This window comes from Stenella coeruleoalba, assembly GCF_951394435.1.
Source record: "Stenella coeruleoalba genome assembly, chromosome: 19".
Taxonomy (NCBI): domain Eukaryota; kingdom Metazoa; phylum Chordata; class Mammalia; order Artiodactyla; family Delphinidae; genus Stenella; species Stenella coeruleoalba.
Genome location: NC_137165.1, coordinates 46,326,488 through 46,346,804, shown reverse-complemented (window position 1 = coordinate 46,346,804; position 20,317 = coordinate 46,326,488). Strand labels below are relative to the sequence as shown.

General features: G+C 52.5%; 1 pseudogene across 1 annotated transcript; it reads right to left on the bottom strand.

Moving 5' to 3' along the window:
• Positions 1-93: 93 nt before the first annotated feature.
• On the bottom strand, positions 94-15,169 carry LOC307177944 (angiotensin-converting enzyme-like protein Ace3; annotated as a pseudogene). Its single transcript has 14 exons — positions 14,616-15,169; positions 14,381-14,517; positions 13,639-13,798; positions 13,324-13,411; positions 13,003-13,133; positions 11,987-12,211; positions 11,769-11,855; positions 11,508-11,711; positions 10,743-11,235; positions 8,246-8,344; positions 7,728-7,850; positions 3,769-3,953; positions 2,838-3,255; positions 94-551 (listed from the first exon to the last, which is right to left on the bottom strand). The product of its transcript is annotated as an angiotensin-converting enzyme-like protein Ace3 (transcript).
• Between the last annotated feature and the right edge of the window lie 5,148 nt (positions 15,170-20,317).

Sequence of the window (20,317 nt, the reverse complement as noted above, 5' to 3'; positions counted from 1 at the left end):
GCTCGCCGCGCCTCCTCCCCTCCGCGGCCGCCCGGGAGCTGTCCGCGACGCGGTGCTGAAAGAAGCCGCGCGGCGGCGGCTGGGCGGGGGCAACTTCTCCGGGACTCAACGGGGCAGGGGCGGGGCCCTGACTCCTAGGGGGCGGAGCTGGGCGGGAGTCCCGCTCCAGGACTTCTTGGAGGAGCTTCTGCTCTGTCCCAATGACCTGTGGTCTCGGCCCCTCTCAGACCCGCTCCCGGTACCAGAGGGCAGTCCAGACGTTGCCAGGCGGTCTCTCTCAGGCCATGGGGGGTCGGGGGGTGGTGGCGCATAAGGGGGTGTTAGAGGCCTCAAGTGGTTTTCTGCTGAAGGTCTCTTTCCTGATCTGTTGGGCTGGACTCCAGCAATGGTACGGGTAGACCTCTTGCCCATCCTTACCAGGTGCGCTCCAGCTGAACCCCAGTGCCCACGTAGAACTCCTAGTGGCAAGCCCATCCAGGACCTGGTCCTGGCAGAGTGATGTACAAGAAATATGCAATGAGGTGCTTTCTTGAGCTCTTAGCATACAGGCACTGCTTGGGAAGAGAACAGATTTAAAACCACCTATTAGCAAGTGACCACTGATTAAAGTGTCTGAGTACAGGTTGAAAATGAATACAATAGAATAAGCAGATGGGGATGGGGTGAGGTTTATTGAAAGAGGCTTCTTGGAGAGGAGGGAGAGAAGGGGACCACAGTTTACTGAGCATCTTGGTGGGCTTGGAGCTTTGCAGAGGGTCCAATGGCCAGTTTCAAGCCAGGCCTTGGAGGGCAAGCATTCAAATGGGGCATGCACTTCAGGCAAAGGCTGATGGTGGGATCAGTGCAGGGGTCTGAGCTGGGGGGGTGGGAGAGGTCAGGTGGGAGAAGAAGGGAATGATAAAGACCCTCAGATGCCATTTTGAACATCTAGATTTAACTGATGGACAACTAAGTTGTTTAGCAATTACGCATGAAGGAAATAGTCCAGTGAAAGAAATTTTACAATGGCGGGTGGGGGAGGGAAGATGGACAAGGAGGCTCAGTGAGATTTTTGCTGGAGTCCAGGTGAGAGGCTCAGAGTCCTGGGTCGGATGTGCCTTTGCCACGCAGAGCCACAATGCCTGCTGGGGGCCTCGTTGGCCACTGTGGCTGGGGGATGGCAGGGCTGCAAGTGTGGCCTCCTGCTGGGGGCAGAGTTGTCCTGGCTGACCCTGTGTGTAGGGGGATAAGCTGTCTGTGGAGGAAAGGTGGGGCTGTTTCTCATGGGCTCAGTGTGTGGGGTGCTGAGCTCTGAGGAGGGATTTGGGCAGTGGGACACTCATTCTTTCACTTACTCAAACATTTTCCAAGTCCCCACTATGTGCCATGGCCTGTGCCGGTTACAGGTGTTACACAGTGTCCTGCCCTTACAGAGCTGACAGCTAGTAATGGGGACAAATAAGGACACTGCAGCACAGCAAAGCAAGAGCAGTGACAGAGACATCAAACGAGGAGCCTGTGGAGCCTGCGGTCAGAACAGGAAGTGCTTGGGCTCAGCCAGAACTCAAGAAGACCTCTTGAAACCTGGGCAGAGGTAGGATCCATGGAGGTCTCAGCCTATGGGTACAGTCCTTCTGTACCCTGAACCCCTGAATTCTGGGCTCAGATCCTTAATCTAGAGAGAGCCAGTTCCATCTTTTGGCCACCTTCCCACTAGCTCAACTGGAGCTCCTGTGCCTCCCCTCTGTGGTTACTGGCTGTGATGCTACTTCTCCTCAAGGTTTCCCTAATCTCCGACAGGCATTGATTCTCAGCCTCCCCAGCAGCCCCTGGGGCCTCAGTCCAAACTCAATAAGTTCCCATATATTGGGTGTGGCATCCTTGGGTTAGACAGACAACACAAGAAAGAAAGGGTGAGAAGAGGCAGGAGCAGAGGCCTTCCCTCTCTCCTCCTAGGTTTGCCCCTGGAGTACTCATTCCCCAATGTCCTCCTAAAGCTCTCCCTCCCCATCCTCCCCTCCCCCACTGAGCCTGGAAAGGTGCTGTTTGCCCTGTGCTCAATCCCCAGGGCAACAGCCCAGGCAGCAGGTGTGTGTGTTGAACCAGGCCATCTATGGAGCGCAGTGGCTGGAGATGAGCTTTGTTTAAATATTAAAGAAGTCAATCATTAATCAAGCTTCTCTTGGTGCCTAGCTACCCACTCTCTCCATTTGGGAGGGCCTGGACTGGGGCAGGGAGGGCCATGGGGCAGTTTGTAAGGCTACTTGCATCTCAGACAGCTAACAAGCAGTTTTTGGGGGCTGGATTATGCAGCCCAACACAGGGCAGGCCAGAGGATCAGCAGAAAGAGGTGCCGGCCAGTATACAGAGCCTCGTGCTCATGAACTGGGCGCTGATGATTTGTACAGGAGCGTCTGGCTCTACTTGAATACATTTTATAAGGGGACTGAAGCAGTGTCCAGTTTCTAACCAGAGCAGATTCTCCTCGGGTACTGCAGTCCCTGTCCAGCCCCACAGTTGGGCTCCTAAAGAAAGCATGACTATGAAGAACAAGTTCTGGGCATGAATTGGGGCTGGGGGATGGCTTGGAGGAACAAAGCCCCTGAGTCACTAAAACCATGGTTCCTGCGCCCCCAGGGAAGGAGGCTGGCCTGGAACCCAGGGCGTACATGGAATCACACAGTCACATGGCCTCACATACACGAGTTCACACACACACAGTTACAACTCCGCATGGACCCAGATCTGCCACAGCTGCACCCATTACAGCAGGGCACTATGTGTGCAAGCGGCCCCCTCCTCAACCTCCCCAACGTCCTCTCTGGCTTGGCCACCCTCCTCCTGCCCCCCAGCCTCACCAGTCACACTGGTGTCTAGTCCCAGCTCCACCATTCAGCTCTCATCCACGGGGGCTTCCTGCTGTGCTGTGTGAAAATCCGAACGGTCAGGCCGGTTGAGCGCAGCATCAGGATGAGGCAGAGGCCCAGCAGCAGCCACTGTTCTTTGACAACTTGGTGGGGCTCCATGGCTGTGCCTAGAAAGCAGGCTTTGGGTGGTGACTTGAGTGTCCTGTGCTCTGGTGTCCTGAGTACTGGTGTCCCGCGCACTGGTGTCTTGGGCCAGTGAGCTTTTTTTCCAGGATGTACAGCCTGTAGGCCAGCAACAGGACCACCAGTAACATGACAAAGCTTAGGGCCAGCAACACCCACTGCCTAGATTTGGCCTGGGCAGGGTCCAGCTCCAGACCCAGGAATGCCTCCCTGTCTGTTTCTTTCTCTGTGAAAGACATAGGAATCTTGCCAAGCAGGTGGAACTGGGGAGGGTACCTCATGGTGATCAGAGAGGATCTGACTGCCACGGGCCTTCTCCCTCAGCCTCTGGCACCCACCTTCCAAGCCAAAGTTGAGGGCCTTGCCTGGGAAGGAGAGTGAGAAAGAGAGCAAAAGGAAGAGAAGGAAGGGATGGTACAGATAGGGCTGTGTACCACATGGCACCCAGCAGTGGCTCCGTGCAAGGGTCGGGAGGCAAGGTGCCCACCCCGTGCTCAGAAGCCAGCCCGGCAGTCTAGCTGGAGAGTGGGCAAGGAAGCATCCGAGCGACCTAGTGGCTGGGGCGTGGGCTGTGGTCCCGGCCGAGGCTGCATCAGGTGCAGACAGGGCTCCACAGCAGAAAGTCAGGTCATAGATGGGCTAGGGGTGAAGGCTGGGTTGCAGTAAGGGCTGGCCCAGGGCAGGCTAGGGTAGGGCTTGGGGCTAGAACAGTGGTGGGATTAGGGTCAGATTACCAAACCTTCAAAGGAACAGCTGAAGTCTGGCCAGCCCAGGATGTCCCCACGCCGCACATTCTCGGTGACCAGCCAGTTCAGCAGGGGCTTGAAGTAGGTCATGAGGGCCTTTGTACACACCTTGGTCTCCCCGGTTATCTTCTGCAGGGCCTCTGGCCAGGGCTTGCTCAAGCCCAGCTTTAGGACATCCCTGGGAGAGTGGGTACAGCTGTGAGGCTGTGTGGGGGAGTCAGCTGATGCTGCTGGGACCCCTCCGTATGCCCAACCCCGCCTTTAGGGCTGTGATACCCAGACTCTTCCAACAGAGCTCAGCACAGTGGATAAAATCATAAGCTTTGAAATAACACCAACCTGTGTTTGAGTCCTCTGTGGCTCAGCTGTGGGACCTTGGGCAAGTACTTAACCTTTCTGAACTACAATTTCCATATCCATAAAATGGAGAAAATAACAGTACCTATCTCCTAGGGTTGCTGTGTTGGCCAAATAAACACAATTCTCGGAGCATACTAGGTAGGCAATAAATGTTTGCCTAATATTATTATTATTTATTATTACTACTACTACTGTGATGATTATTGTTCTCCTGGACTCAAATAAGCCTAAAGTCAAGAGGGAAACCTCATGTTTCCCATGAGGTGTTCAGTGTTAGTAGAGAGAGGTCACTCTTCAGTCTCTCCCGGTCTCACAGGGAGCGTTTGGGATGATTAGAGAGATAATAAGCATGGGATGTGTCCTGTGCACTGCCTGCAGCGCTGCAGAAATGTCAGCTCTGTCTCAAGGCACACCTAGTGCTTGGTGGCAGGGGGTCTAGCCTTAGGCAGAGGTAGCAGGAGGCGTATGTTGATGCTTCTCAACCTGTTTCCCCTGATCCGACCAGGAGAGAGGTGGGGCTGAGAGGCCCAGAAGTCAGAGTGTGGAATCTAGACTAACAGGACCCAGGTTCAGATCCAGCAGTGCTAGCTACGGGCTGCACAACCACAGACAGTCAGTTTAACCTCTCTTAGCCTCAGCTTCTTCATCAGTAAAGCCGGGTTCCATTAGTACTTGCATCTCACTGTGGTGAGGATTAAGTCACATAACGGCAGCACAGAGGGCTTTGTTGCTTGCAAAGACTTATACACATCGCTTAATAAACAGCTAGGAAAGAATGAGGTGGGGAAACTAAAGGTCAGCGGATCCTTGGAAGAAACCACTGGGGGGAAATGTAGTTATGAGCCTAGAGAAATGGAGGAGAAAAGTCATCAAGATAGAAAGAAAAAAACAAACAAAACTAACTTTAAGTTAGAAGATTTTTATCAGATGCCAGGTCCTGGGAAAAAGGAAGGACCTGGTGGGGGAAAAGTTTCAACCACTCACAGTCTGCCTACTCAGAAATAGTCTTTCAGGCTGGGCGGGACAAGAGGTTTGATGTGGGCAGCACATGAGACTTGCAAGGGTGACAACTGGGCACTGCCTGGAGCCCTCAACTCCAACGTGGCAGCAACGGGCCCCATGGACAGGGTCAGGTCCTCATGGCTGGCTGGGTGAGGCAGGGGACTTTGGGAATTTGGACCAAGTCCACTTTGACCCTCTCTTCCCAGGAGAACCAACCCAGAGGCTGTCCCACGGCAATCACATTTAGGAAGATGAGTCAAAAATAACAAAATCAAGTTTTAAGCTGTGTTAGGCAAAAGAGCAGCCAAGGATCTTGCCCCTCCCCTTCTCCCCTGCAAGCACGTGCCTGCCCCATCCCTCCACAATATGCCTAGTGACGACCGGCAAGGCTTCTACATGCTTGGTGTCAAGTCACACCCTGGGAGCCTTGTGTGCCCTGTGTGGAGTGGGGGTGGGAAGTGATGAGAATGACTGAGCTCAAAAGTCCCAGCGACCAAGCGGGATGAAGGCTCAGAGTCAAAAGTGAGTTGATGTTGGGAATTCCCTGACGGTCCAATGGTTAAGACTCCAGGCTTCCACTGCAGGGGGTGCGGGTTCGATTCCTGGTCGGGGAACTAAGATCCCACATGCCACGCGGTGCGGCCAAAACAAGAAAACACCACAAAACAAAAGTGAGTTGATGTATAGAAAATGGATGTCTGCTATTTTTTCTACTCCTGCGTTGGGGGTCAGAGATCCCTCTTTGATCCCCTGGCATGACCTCCTCACTCTCTTTACATGTTCATCAAAGCCCTTTCTTACTGCACCATCTCCTTTCTTGGATTACGGTTATTGATTTATCCTGTGGCCCATTGCCCCCTGCTGGACGCAGGGCAGGCTGGTTGGCACGTGCACAAGTAAATGTTTGCTGAATGAATAAATGATAGGCAGCCAGAGACATGAATGCAGGAAGCAGAGAGGCCTCTTACGTTTCACACATTCAGAGAAGCTCAAACCTGGGCAGTCAACTAGAATAAACTGCTGTAGTACGAAAAGATAGAAAAGCAAATAGACTAGGCAGACAAGAAGGCATGCAAGGTGTAGCCCTCCTGCAAGCAAAGGCAGGGACCAGTCCTGCAACTCCATCTGGCCTTGTGGTTACTGATGAATGGCATGGTGGAATCACAAATGTGCTCATTAAATTTGCAAAGGATACTAAATTATTGTGGGTAATTATTAGGATACTAAAAAGAGGCTTTGGGGCTTCCCTGGTGGCGCAGTGGTTGAGAGTCCGCCTGCCGATGCAGGGGATGCAGGTTCGTGCCCTGGTCCAGGAAGATCCCACATGCCGCGGAGCGGCTGGGCCCGTGAGCCATGGCCGCTGAGCCTGCGCGTCCGCAGCCTGTGCTCCACAACGGGAGACGCCACAACATTGAGAGGCCCACGCACCACCGCAAAAAAAAAAAAAACAAAAAAACCCCAAAAAAACCTCAACATGACCTTGACATGTTAGGGTAATGGACCTACTGAAATCGGTTGAAACTCAATGGGGAAAAGACCATGTCACTGGGTGGGCCTCATGTCTCAGTGGTTGGAGCGCTGATCTTAGGACCAGTGGACTAGGTCAACTTCACCAGACCAGTATCGTTTAACTTATGGAAGCAACAGGGTGAAAGATATTGTGTTCTGGAGTCAGTTTGGGCCTCAAAGCATGACTCTGCCACTTCCTAGTTGAGCGATGTGCACTAGGGGATCACATTACCTCTCTTAGCTTTGGTTTCATCATTTACGAAATGTGGATAATAATATCCATTTTGCAAAGTTATGAGCTGCTAACGTGAAACACTGTAAGAGCGCTTGTTAGAGAGCCCAGCCTGTAGCAGTAAATGCTTCCCACCATCAGGTCAGCCTCTCGCCCCACTCCAGGTTTGCTTCAGGACCAGAAAGCAGTGCCACAGAGGCAGGGATGGAAAGGATGGGCTAGATACCAAGTGCAGGAAAAAAGACTGCGGGTAGGGGGTCAAAGTAGACCACAGCTGATCAGAGTGTGCCAAGAGGCTGGTGTGAAAGCCACCTGGATCGGCCTGGGAACTGGGTTCAGATGCTTCCAAGAAAAGGTGGAAAAAGCAGAGTGCACCTTATCAAATGCTGCTGAGAGGCTAGGCAAGCGACTTGCCAGGAAAGAATAAGGGGATTCAGATGGAAGATGGAGGCAGAGGCAGGACTCCAACACTGGGTTCTGATCTGGGACAGTTTGGTTTATTGGCTATGTGAGTGAGGGAGGGAGGGAGGGAGGGAGGGAGTGAGTGTGTGTGTGTGTGTGTGTGTGTGTGTGTGTGTGTGTGTGTGTGTGTGTGTGTGTGTGTGTGTGTGTGTGTGTGTTAGCAGGAGGGGCTAAACAGTCTCTCTGACCACAAGGGGCTACACAAGAGGAAATGAGCTTTGATTAACATAGGAGAGACTGCAGTCTGACAGAAGGAAGAACTTCCACTAGAACACAAGCTCTGCTCAGGGGGCCTAGGGTGGCCAGGTGAGAAGAGGGGCCCTGGGGCAGGCTTCCTGCAAGGTGGGGAAGGGGAGCCAAGGACAGGGGAGGGAGGAAGGCACTCACTCCAGGAGCTTCCCAGCCAGCTAGGAGTTATAGAAGTCGCATCAGTGCAGGGGCCCCACGTGGCCTGAGGCCTTGCAGAGTGCTTCATGGAACTGGAACTGGAGCACGAGGCTGAGGAAGTACCTGGGGAGAGAAGGCGAGGCTGGCTAGGGAGGGGTGGCAGAGGTGGGCCTGGGTCCGCAGTCACAGTGGGGTAGGCTGGCCCTGGAGCACTGCAAGGGCTCTCCTTCCTAGCCTTCTGAATCAAACCTATGCTGGCCTCCCTCGTTCCTTCCCTCCTCTCAGGGACATGAGACACGCTTTCCCATCAGCTCTGCCCTCCACGCGGGAGCTGACGTAAAAGCCCAGTGGGTTCAGGGCATGGCCCTCAGAAGGCTGTGCCGTCTGATGGGAGGAGGTGGGGAGGGTGCAGGGGGACATTTGGATCTGCTGCCTTCCTGGAAATCCTCAGCCTGGGTCCTATGCCCCCAACTCCCAACTCGAAGAGCCGGTTCTTCTGGCAGGGCCCAGACCTTTACCGAATGTAGGGCAAGCTGGCAGAGATGTGGAACTTGGCGCCCGGATCAAAGTCATCCTCTGTCCGAGGGACAGTGGGGCACAGGCCCTGGGACTTCAACCTGGGGGCGGGGGGCAAACTGGGGGCTTGATAGTGCCATCCGGTAGGGTTCCCAGAGCCTTTTCCTTTTGAAACATTTGCACAGCTATCAAAGCGACTTGGCATGCAGAGGACACTTAATGCATTTTTACTGATTAAATAAATGAGTTGAAAACACACGGGATTGGGAATCAGAATCAAATAACAATAGTGAACACTGAGCACTTCCTCTCTGCAGGAACCGTGCCAAGCTCTTCACACAGACTCACTCAACATTGTCCTGGTTCTGGGGGCACAGGAGGGAATAAGCTAGGCAAGGTCACTGCTTTCATCCTAATGATGGGGGACGGTTGTAGACCAACCAACAAGGTCGTTTCATCTGATAAAAAGTGCTGGGGCTTCCCTGGTGGCGCAGTGGTTGAGAGTCTGCCTGCCAATGCAGGGGACACGGGTTCAAGCCCTGGTCTGGGAAGATCCCACATGCCGCGGAGCAACTAGGCCCGTGAGCCACAACTACTGAGCCTGCACGTCTGGAGCCTGTGCTCCGCAATAAGAGAGGCTGCGATAGTGAGAGGCCCGCGCACCACGATGAAGAGTGGCCCCCACTTGCCGCAACTAGAGAAAGCCCTCTCACAGAAATCAAGACCCGACACAGCCAAAAATAAATAAATATTTAAAAAAAAAAAAAAAGTGCCAAGAGGATACCAGGGGATAACGGGGTGGGATAAATTGGGAGATTGGGACTGACATATACACACTACTATATATAAAATAGATAACTTCTGAGAACCTGCTGTATAGCACAGAGAACTCTACTCAATACTCTGTAATGGCCTATATGGAAAAGAATCTTAAAAAAAAAAAACAGTGGATATATGTATATGTATAACTGATTCACTGTGCTGTCCATCTGGAACTAACACAACATTTAAGTCAACTATACTCCAATAAAAAAAAAAAAAAAAAGAAGTACCAAGAAGAAAAGAGAGTGACATCCCTGTGGTATAGTACTACTCCTATTCCCATTCTACAGATGAAGAAAACCGAGGCTTAGGGATCAGGGAATTGGTAGCAGGACACAGAACAGTCATGGGCAGACCCTAATAACGTTCATGTTCAGGTCTGGTTTTGCCCCTCTGAGCTGTGTGACTATGGGAAAGTTATTGTCACTGAGCCTTGTTGTAAAATGTTGTCTGTGAAATGGGGATAAAATGACCCATCTTTGGGATGAGACAAAGACTGTGAACAAGCTCATCGTTTCACTGTTGGCCCACTGGAGCCTTGAACTATCCTCTGAGGGAAGTTCCTCTCTCATTGACAGGTTTTTGTTCAAGGACCAGGGAGTTGCCGTCCCTCTCCCTCAACCCCAGGTTTCCATCACTCAGGTGGTGGTGGGCATGGGCGGGAGAGGAAGGAAAAGGTCCTGGGCAGGCACTTCAGATGGCTGGTGGGGGTGCCCTCGGAGGGGGCACGAAGTCAAGACTCCGCCAGTCCCTCCAGTGAGGCCTGGCCCTGTATTCAGGGCGGGGGTGTGAGGGTGAGAGGACAAAGGGAGGGGCGCCCAGCTCTGCCATCCCTGGATGGCGGTGTGACCGCAGGGTGGTCACACCTTCTTCTGTGAATGGCCAACGTAAGGGCCTGGTGCAGAGCTAGCAGGCCCATCAGGGTCGTCTGTCGCAAGCAGACCTGAGCTGGTCAGTCTGAGGCCTAGTGAAGATGGAGGAGCCATAGTCATGGGCAGTTATTACCCAAGCAAACAGCCAGGGGTCAGTGATGGGATGGACACAGGTGCCCCTCGCTCAAGACTGATGCCGCCCGACTGCTGGTGGTGCTCCTTCTGTTGCCCGCAGACAGGTCTGGGGATGCTAAGTCAGAGGCAGGTGTGTGTGCGTGTCCAGGTAGCAGGAAAGGGGGCACTGGGCCTGCCCCTGTCCCATGAGGACTCTTTCCACAGGAGGGAAGGATCTCAGCCCCCCAAACACCCCTTCTGCTGGTCCCACTGGTGGGCACAGAAAGGGAGGGGGTGAGCAGGAAGGCCTGCCCGGCAGGCAGTGTCCTGTTCTTGGAGGAGCCCAGGCGCAACGAATGTGCGAGCTTCCCGGGCTCCCAGGATCCCCAGAGAGGCTAAGGGGGCTGCTCAGCTGGTGCTGCACTCGACGTGATCCCCCACGACTGCACGCTCGGGCCCCACCCACTTCAGCAGGAACGCTTTTGTCCGGTGACAGCAAACAGCCAATGCCACCCCAGGGCTTCCCCATGGCCCCAGGTCAGCAGCATCTCACTCCCAGCTCTGCCCTCACAGGAGAGGCAGCAGCGCTCTTTAGTAGCAGGTGGTACCCTTGAGGCTGCCCTGAAAGCCCTGGGAAAGCCCACAGCAGCGCTGGGCCTGGGCAGTGCGCCCGATCAGCGGTCCTCCCCACCTGAGGTTCCACCACTCCTGGTTGTACACGGCCTTCTCGATGGTGCCGTCAAAGACCTTCCAGTGAAACAGGTCCACCAGGTAGGCGAAGGGGATGAAGGCGATCTTCTCCAGGGCAACGTTCATCAGGAAACTGACCTCCTCTTCTGGGGAAAGTGGGGCCGTTAGGAGGCTGCTCCCAGTTCCCCCTCCCCTCAGCTTTGCCTGGAGAGCCCCAGCTGCAGCCCCAGGCCCAGACTGGCCTCCTATGATCCCCTTGGTCCCCATCACCTTCATCCTGGTGCTGGTGGCTGAGCAGGGCTCTGTTGAGCAGGTGCTTATGGGAGGAGGCCGAGAGGGTGATCACCGACCCCACGGCCTCTTCAAAGGCTGGGTTGGCGCCTGTGTGGAAGATCACAGAGAGGTTCTTGTACTGCAAGAAGTACTGGATATAGCCCATCTGGTGGAAGATGGAGAGCAGATCTTCTATGGCCACTTCAGTGCACTTCTTTATCCTAGGGTTAAAGGGCAGGGGTCAAGGAGCATGGGGATGCCCTGGGAGGAGAGATTTCTCCATTCAGGCTCTGTTAAGGGACGGGGGTGGTCGAGCCAGAGACCAGCAGGGCCTTATGCTGTTACTCCAGGCCTCACATCCAAGCAGCGGCCAAGCCCTTTGCTCTCACCCACCTGGCCCACCCCCCGCCCCCGCTGCCCTCCTGAGCCAGGCAGACAGGTGGAGAGCGGAAGGAGCAGAGGCAGGGGGTGATGCTGGCCATAGGCTGAGCACCTGAAGTCCTTCCCCTCGTAGACATCCCAGGCGGATGCGTGGCACTCCACCTCCCGCCCGTCCGTTGGCCTTTCCATCATGGCATTTTTCCAGAACTCAGGAGGGGTGGAAAGCAGCCCCAGGGAGGTGACGAATTTTTCAGCCTCTTGGAACATTTTCTCAGACTTCCACTGCTGTGAGGAAGAGGAAGTGCGTGGGGCCCCACTCAGGGCTGCGGAGTGGGCAGGGGCAGACCGAGGCCGAGCGCTGACCTGGCCTCACGTGATCTTCGTGATGTCCTTGGGGTGCTTCTCCGGAAGGGCAGGACCAGGTCTAAGACGCTGACCCAGGACTGAGCCCACATGTTGCCTGGAAGGGGAGGGGGAGGGCTGAGAGGAGGCAGGAGACCGGCTCTCCCCCGCCTGAGCGCCTGCCTGCTCGCCTGCCTGCTTGGAGGCCCACTCCGCCCGCCCTGCCTCTGCCGCCAGCTGGGGTTTTACCCAGAACGTGGGCTGGGATGGGCTCCCTCGGATCGATGAGCTCGGGCCCGTAGAAGCGATACAGGGCCCGGCGCACGCAGGCGCACGCAGGCGCACGCAGGCGTGCAGGTTCACGTAGAGCGGCTGCAGCTCCTGGAAGAGCTGCTCCAGGTCTTCTTCCAGTGTGTCGGACTTGTACGTGGACCGCCATAAGGCCCCCATGTCTTTGTAACCCAGGAAAGGGGAGGGGGCTCAGAGGCGCTCACCACCCTTCAGCCTGGCCTGGCTGGCAGGAGACCCAAGCACCTTCTAGGGAAGCCACTTGACCTCCTAGATCCTTAGGGGTCTTCATTTGCCAAACAGGAAAAACACCTCCCAAAGCCACTGTCCGTATTAGATGAGATCAGGGTGGAAAGGCACTTAGCAAAGTACATACTGTGTGCTCTTCCCCTTGCCTGGTTGGATAGGACCTGGGTAAAGCCCTGTTCCGCTCTTCACCCACCTCAAGCCCTACCCATCCAGTCCGCCTTCCTTTAGCTCCTCCCAAGGACTTCAGGATGCTCTTTTCTTCTTGCTGCCTGGCTCGTTCCATCTTTCAGGCCTTGGATAAACGTCAGCAAGGCTTTCCCTGACCACCTAGCTGAAGCAGGGCTCCCCTATTCTCTCTCTGCAGCCCCTTCCTGCTCAGCATTCATCCCGGCTGGCAACAACTGGAGATGTGCGTCTGTCCCCCAGCGAACTGTAAGCCCTAGGAGGGTGGGCACCTTCTTTGTCTTTTCACCTATGCATCCTCAGAACCTCCCCAGCACCAGCACACAGTAAGTGCCCCATCCCCGTTCGTGGAACCACACAATGAGTGAGCCACCTTGCCCTCCCCAGTGGCAGGGCTCAGGGTTCCCATCTCCAGGTCCTACCACCACCCTTCCCCTCTGCAGACTCTGCTTCGCCCTTCCCAGCATTGCCCTGAGCCCCACGCAGTACCTGGTCGGCCCCCGGCTGGGCTGACTGGTAGGTGTGGGGCGGGGGAGGGGCCTCACCGTTGAGCTTCGCAGCTGCAGGTAGCGCTCGAAGGTGCTGCGGAGCTGGTGACCCACAGCATCCCGCCAGCCCTGCCAGGCCCACAGCAGCTCCCTCTGGTCCCGGGAGGAGGCCGTGACTTCCTGGAGGTCTGTGCCCGGAAAAGGAGCCAAGGTGGGACCCCACTCCGGCTGGTGGTCTTCTGCCCTCACCTGCCCCAGGCACCCACTCTCCCCGCCCCCCCCAACAGGGCAGCTGGGACCAGGGTGGGAGTCTAGAGGCTCCTGGAAGGGGCTGGTGCTGAGACTCTGGGGCTGGGAGGGGTGGGCTCGGGTGCTCCTCAGGCTCCAGGGGCAGGCAGGGCCCCTCGTTCAGGCACACCTGGGCCATGCTGTCTGTGGTCTCCATGTGGACCACAATCTGGTTGTACTGGGGGGACGGGTGTCACCCAGGGCAGGCCGGTACCTGTGGGCCCACCCCGGTACGAGCCCCACCAGCCTGGAGAGGCAGGCCCGGCCAAGGCATCTTCCCGCCAGCCTCTGCTTCCCTCCTCCTCCAGAGGAAGCTCTGGCCCTGCCTGCCAACCTCCCTCCTGCCCCCGGCGGCTCCCCGTCAGGCAGCCCACCCACCCTGGAGACCTGGGGGCCTGTCCTCACCTCCCGGAGCTCCTCCTTGGGCAGGACTGCCCTGTCCAAGTTCTGCAGCTTACTCAACATGCGCTTCACGGCTGGGTCCTGGAAGCTGGCGACCTTAAACAGGAGGGCCCGCGTGCCAAGAGCACAGCGTGTGCTGGGACCGCTCCACGTCCTTGTCCAGCTGGAAGGAGGGTCACTGTGTTTGTCATGTGAGGCTGAGGGAGAGTGTCAGGGTCTCACAGCCCCTCAACCTCCTCCCAAACCCCACTTTTTTGTTAAAAGATTTTTTTTTGACGTGGACCATTTTTAAAGTCTTCATTGAATTTGTTACAATATTGCTCTGTTTTGGTTCTGGCCGCTAGGCATGTGGGATCATAGCTCCCCGACCAGGGATTGAACCCGCACCCCCTGCATTGGAAGGTGAAGTCCTAACCACTGGACTGCCAGGGAAGTCCCCCAAAGCCCACTTTAAGGGTTTGGAATCATTAAAAATTTGCTAAGAGGGAGAAAGGAGGGAGCCTGGTCCTTAAAAGCAAGCAGGGGATATCTACAAGGGGAAAGAAACAACAGCCTCTTACTTAGAGATCTTTAGGGCTACCAAGAGGCCTGGAGCTTACAGTCTGTTTTGACATGTACTTTGGGGCTTCCCTTTTTCCTCTAGCTCTGGAAAGGGGGCAAAAAAGTGTGGTTCCCCCCCATCCCCCCACCGAGACCCCTGAGAAGAGCAAGGGGAGAAGGGGCTGGGGTGGAAGTGGTACCACACCATCTCCCTGCGGTTCTTCTTGGTGATGTTGGTGACATAGTTCCAGGTGGCCTCCATGAACTGGTTCCACACAACTTGGGCTGTACGCTCATAAAACTGCAGGAAGGCCTTTGCCACGGCCTCATTGTAGAGCTTGTCTGCGGAGAAGGAGACGGGTATAATGCTGCCCTGGGAGGCGTCTGCCCCTGCCTGGTGCCCTTGTTTGATCCCATGCTCCTTCAGGTCCCAGCGCTACCTGAGTTCTGATCAGCCTCAGTCCTGAGCCATGGCAAGAGCTGCCCATAATAGAAGAGCACAAGTAGGGAAGGTCCAGGGCAAGTCCATCTTGTTCCCATGGCCAGGAGAACAGCAGAGCTGGGTGAGGCTATGGGCTAATCACGATCAAGCTCCATATTGTAACAACAGGGGCCAAAGGGTCAGCCATTGAACGTCAGAACTGGAAAGCCCCCATCTACCTTCTGGTCCAACTGTCCCCATTTTACAGGTGAGGAGACTGAGGTCCAGAATGGTCTAGCCATACAACCTGATTCACACAGCTAGTCAGTGGCAGAGCCAAGAGGAGAACCAGGGCTCTTGACTTCTACACCAGAGCTTGTCTCACTCTACTCGGTCACTTCTCCCTGGCACTGGAGCCACCCTTGGCCATGACCAGGGATTGATGCGTCTCCTCCCTCCACAGGCTGAGATTACCTCTGAGCAGGTGGGTGGGAGGATGGATGGATGGAAGGAAATGACATCTCCGGGTCTCTGGACTCTGGAAGCACAGTTGTCTCTCCGTGTTCTTCTGACTTGACCTCCTATGTTCATATTTTTGGCCTTTTTCTCTCTTGTGGGATGTATGACCATCCCAGGGCTGTGCAGGACCCTTCCTCCCTTTCCCTGTTCTTACACCTGCTTCCCCAGGGAGAGCCCGATACTATGAGTTTGCTGTCAGGAGGAGGCACGGAAGGTAGAGGACCATCTACTATGATAAAAATAGTACTTTTTGGTTGTTGTTAACTATTGTCATCATGCTATACATTACATCCTCAGGACTTATCTTGTAACTAGAAGTTTACACTTTTTGACTGCCTTCACCCGTTTCACCCACCCTCCCACCCTTGCCTCTGGCAATCACCAATCTATAAGTTCAGTTCAGTTTTGTTTTGTTTTGGGCTGTTTTTTTGTTTTTTAGATTCCTCATATAAGTGAGATCATACAGTATTTGTCTTTGTCTGACCTCTTTCACTTAGCATAATGCTCTGAAGTTCCATTCATGTTGTTGCCTTCTCTTACATGGCTAAATAGTATTCTTGTGTGTGTGGGTGTGTGGGTGTGTGTGTATGTGTGTGTATTACATTTTCAGTGTCCATCAATGGACACTAAGGTTGTTTCCGTATCTTGGCTATTGTAAATAATGCTGCAATGAACATGGGGGTACAGATGTCAAGATACTGGTTTCATTTCCTTTGGATACATACCCGAAGTGGAACTGCTATATCATACGGCAATTCTGTTTTTAATTTTTTGAGGAACCTCCATACTGTTTTCCAAGTGGCTGCACCAATTTACATTCCCACCAACAGTGCACAAGGGTTTCTTTTCCTTCATATCCTTGCCCACACTTATTTCTTGTCTTTTTGATAACAGCCATTCTCAGAGGTGTGAGGTGATATCTCACTGTGGTTTTGATTTGCATTTTCATGATTAGTGATGATTAGTGATGTTGTGCACATTTTCATGTACTTTTGGCCATCCATATGTCTTCTTTGGAAAAAAAAGTCTATTCAGATCCTTGCCCACTTTTTTTTTTTTGCGGTACGCGGGCCTCTCACTGCCGTGGCCTCTCCCGTTGCGGAGCACAGGCTCCGGACGCGCAGGCTCAGCGGCCATGGCTCACGGGCCCAGCCGCTCCGCATCATGTGGGATCTTCCCGGACCGGGGCACGAACCCGTGTCCCCTGTCATTGGCAGGTGGACTCTCAACCACTGCGCCACCAGGGAAGCCCCTTTGCCCACTTTTTAATCAAATTGTTTTTGTTGTTGTTATTGAGCTGTATTCGTTCTTTATATATGTTGAATATTTAACCCCTTATCAGATATATGATTTGCAAATATTTTCTGCAAGTCTGGGGGTTGCCTTTTCATTTTGTTGATGGATTCTTTTGCTGTGCATGAGCTTTCTAGTTTGATGTAGACCCACTTGTTGATTTCTGCTTTTGTTGCCTTTGCTTTTGGTGTCAAATCCAAAAAAATTCATTACCAAGACTGATATCTAGGAGCTTACCTCCTATATTTTCTTCTAGGAGTTTTATGGTTTCAGGCTTTACATTCAAGTCTTTAATCCATTTTGAGTTAATTTTTGTCTATGGTGTAAGATAAGGGTCCAGTTTCATTCTTTTGCATCTGGCTGTCCAGCTTTCCCAACACCATTTATTGAAGACATTATCCTTTCCCCATTGTATATTCTTGACTTTTGTCATAAATATATTGACCATATAAGCATGGGTTTATTTCTGGGCTCTCTATTCTGTTCTACTGACCTACGTGTCTTTTTTTTTTTTTTACATGTCTGTTTTTATGCCAATACCATAACGTTCTGATTACTATAGCTTTGTAATAAAGTTTGAAATCTGGAAGTGTGATGCCTCCAGCTTTGTTCTTCTTTCTCAAGATTGCTTTGTCTATTTGGGGTCAAAACATAGTATTTTTAAAAATGCAAAATACAGAGCTGAGATGGAAAGCAAGAAAAGGGACTCTTCAGATGCCTGGGAGACAAGGAGGGCTCATGCAGCAGTGAGTGGGGGCCCATGTGGTAAATCAAAGTTCATCCATGCCCAAAGGGCTGCAGCATTGGTGCCTGCCTGGGGATAGCCAGTCATAGTGGAAGTACTGCCTACATCAAGGGAGCCAGCAGATGGCTTCTTTTCTAAGGGAGCCCTGCAAGAAGCAACCATGAAACCGACCCGGAGGACATCTTCACAACCTGGTGTTGCATGGGAAGGGTCCCCCTGCAGAAGGCTGTCCCACTGAAGATGGCTCATAGGTCAAGATTTCCATGTGAAAGAGGAAGTCCAATGTAGTCGGTGTTAATAATGATTACCAGCCCTCACTGAGCATTTCCCAGGGGCGAGGGACCCTTTGAGGGCTTTCAGGACATGAATCCTCCCAACAAACCCATGAGGTAGGTACTGTGATCAACTCCCCCAGTTTACAGACAAGGAAAATGGGCACAAAGAGGTTGAGAAACTTGCTCATAGTTACATAGCTAGCAAATAGTGAAGGTGGGACTCAAATCCACATAGTTTGACTCCAGAGTCTGTGCTAAACTACAGACACAGGCATGGATTAGACCTGAGGAAGGGCAGGTGTTAGAGCAATCTGAAAGGGACTTAAAATCTGGGTTTTACACCATCTACAAAAATTAACTCAAAATGGATTACAGACCTAAACATAAGAACTAAGACTATAAAACTCTTTGAAGAAATCACAGGGGAAAACTCCATGACATTGGATTTGGCAATGATTTCTTGGATATGATACCAAAAGCTCAGGCAACAAAAGAAAAAAACAGACAAGTTGGACCTCATTAAAGTTAAGAGTTTTTGCACATCAAAGGACACTAACAACAGAGTAAAAAGGCAAGCTACAGAACTGGAGAAAATATTTGCGAATCATAGACCTGATAAGTGATTAATATCCAGAATATATGAAGAGCTCCCCAAATTCAGCAGTGAACAAACAACCCAGTTCAAACATGGGCAAAGGACTTGAATGGACATCTCTCTAAAGATGATATATAAATGGATAATAAGCACTTGAAAAGATTCTCAATATCACTAATCATTAGGGAAACACAAATCAAAACCATGAGATACCACTAGGATGGATATTACAAAGAAACAAACAAAAAAACCCAGAAAACATCAAGTGATGGCCAACACGTACAGAAACTGGAACCCTCGTGCACTGCTGGTGGGACTATAAAATGGCTCAGGCACTGTGGAAAACAGCGTAGAATTACCATATGATCCAGGAATTTCAATTTGGGGTGTATACTCAAAAGAAGTCAGAGACTTGAACAGATGTGGTGATGGTTGCACAACAATTGAATATACTCAATGCCATTTTTAACTGTACACTTAAATATGGTTAATGGGACTTCCCTGGTGGTGCAGTGGTTAAGAATCCGCCTGCCAAAGCAGGCGACGTGGGTTCAAGCCCTGGTCCAGGAAGATCCCACATGCCGCGGAGCAACTAAGCCTGTGCGCCACAACTACTGAAGCCCGCGTGCCTAGAGCCCGTGCTCCGCAACAAAGAGTAGCCCCCACTCGCCCCAACTAGAGAAAGCCTGCACAGCACAACAACGAAGACCCAATGCAGCCAAAAATAAATTAAAAATAAAAAAAAGTTAAAATGGTAAATGTTATGTATATGTTACAACAGTTTAAAAAAAAGGTCTTTAAAGGGATGAGAGAAGGAACAGGATCTGTGAAGCAAGGATAGACTTTTGTGGAAACACAGTAGGTTTGAAAGTAACAGAGATGCAAAAATAAAAAATATAGTTATTAAATTGGAAAAACAGTAATCTCGATGCACAGGCTAAGACACAGCTGGGGAAAATCGCTTGGAGCACAGGACAAAAAAGAGATGAGAAATACGAGTGGGAATGAGGAGACACAGAGGACAAAGAAAGAAGCTCCAAGCTGGGTCTGGCAGGAGTCCCGAAGAGGAGACTGAAAAGGACGAGGAGATGACGGCTGAGCGTCTTGAGAACTGATGGAAGCCGAGTCCCTGAAGTGAACAAGCTCACTGCACTGCCGGGGCGAGAGCGTCCGATGGTGCACGGAGGAATCATGAGAAATGTCTATCCAGCTGGCAGTGAGCTGCTCTGGAAGACTTTCTCTGTCTCTCTAGTGAGGGGCTTGCCCTTCCAGCTCTCCAGTTTGCAACTCGAAGGGATGTTTGAAGTGGGAGGCAGATATGAAGCAATCTTTATCAGGAGATGATGCAGTCATTACAAAGAGAGGAGACTAGGCACCGGGAATTTGTATTATCTCATTCGATCAACTGCAGCAATCATGAGGCAGCGTCATAAGAACCATCATAATTATAAGCAGCATCATAAGAACCATCTCACACGTGTGAAAATGGAGGCTCAGAAAATGGAAGTAAATCACTCAAGGTCACATAGGTGGTAAGTGCAGAGGTGGGATTTGACTCAGGCCTAATCCAAAGCCACTGGACTCACTCATGAGCGCCACAGTGAGCAGCTGGGGGCAGGGTGGGGAGATCAGAGAAACCACCATCACCCCTGGCCTGTGTGCGTCAGAGCTGTCACTGAGAAATGACTGCTTGACGGGCAGCGCAGGGCAGGGCTCAGCCTTCAGGCCACTGGGAGAAAATGTTGGAACAGCCCCTCTTCCTGCTGTCACCACCTCCTCTTCCCTAGGCCACCTCCCAGGTAGACACGGCCCCTCCTCGCTCATCCGAGGAGGCAGAAACAGGAGTCTGAACAGTTTTAATATCTCAAGAGGCCTAGTGGATAAGGCTGTTAAGTCTTCTTTGCACCTCAGACCTTTGGGTGTTGAATGCTGCTGCTCTCACGCTGCCCACAGCTCTGACAGGCAGCAGGAACCTATGTCATTCATAAAGATAGGAAAGGGGTGATGTGACAGTGACCTTCGTCTAGCAAACAGTTTTTGAAACATCAGGCTGGGGAGGGGGGTAATTACAGAAGTCTTTGGTGGTAGAAGGCTTGGAACTATTTAGAGGCTATGTTTATAGATTCCATTGTTCTAAGTAATCATAAACTTCCACCCTCTTGCAAATCCAAAATACCTCAACTCCACGTCATGCCCCATGGAACAGGCCTGTACAATTAAGTCTATGTACAACATACACACACAGACACACACACACAATCACAGACACATACACACACACACACACACACACA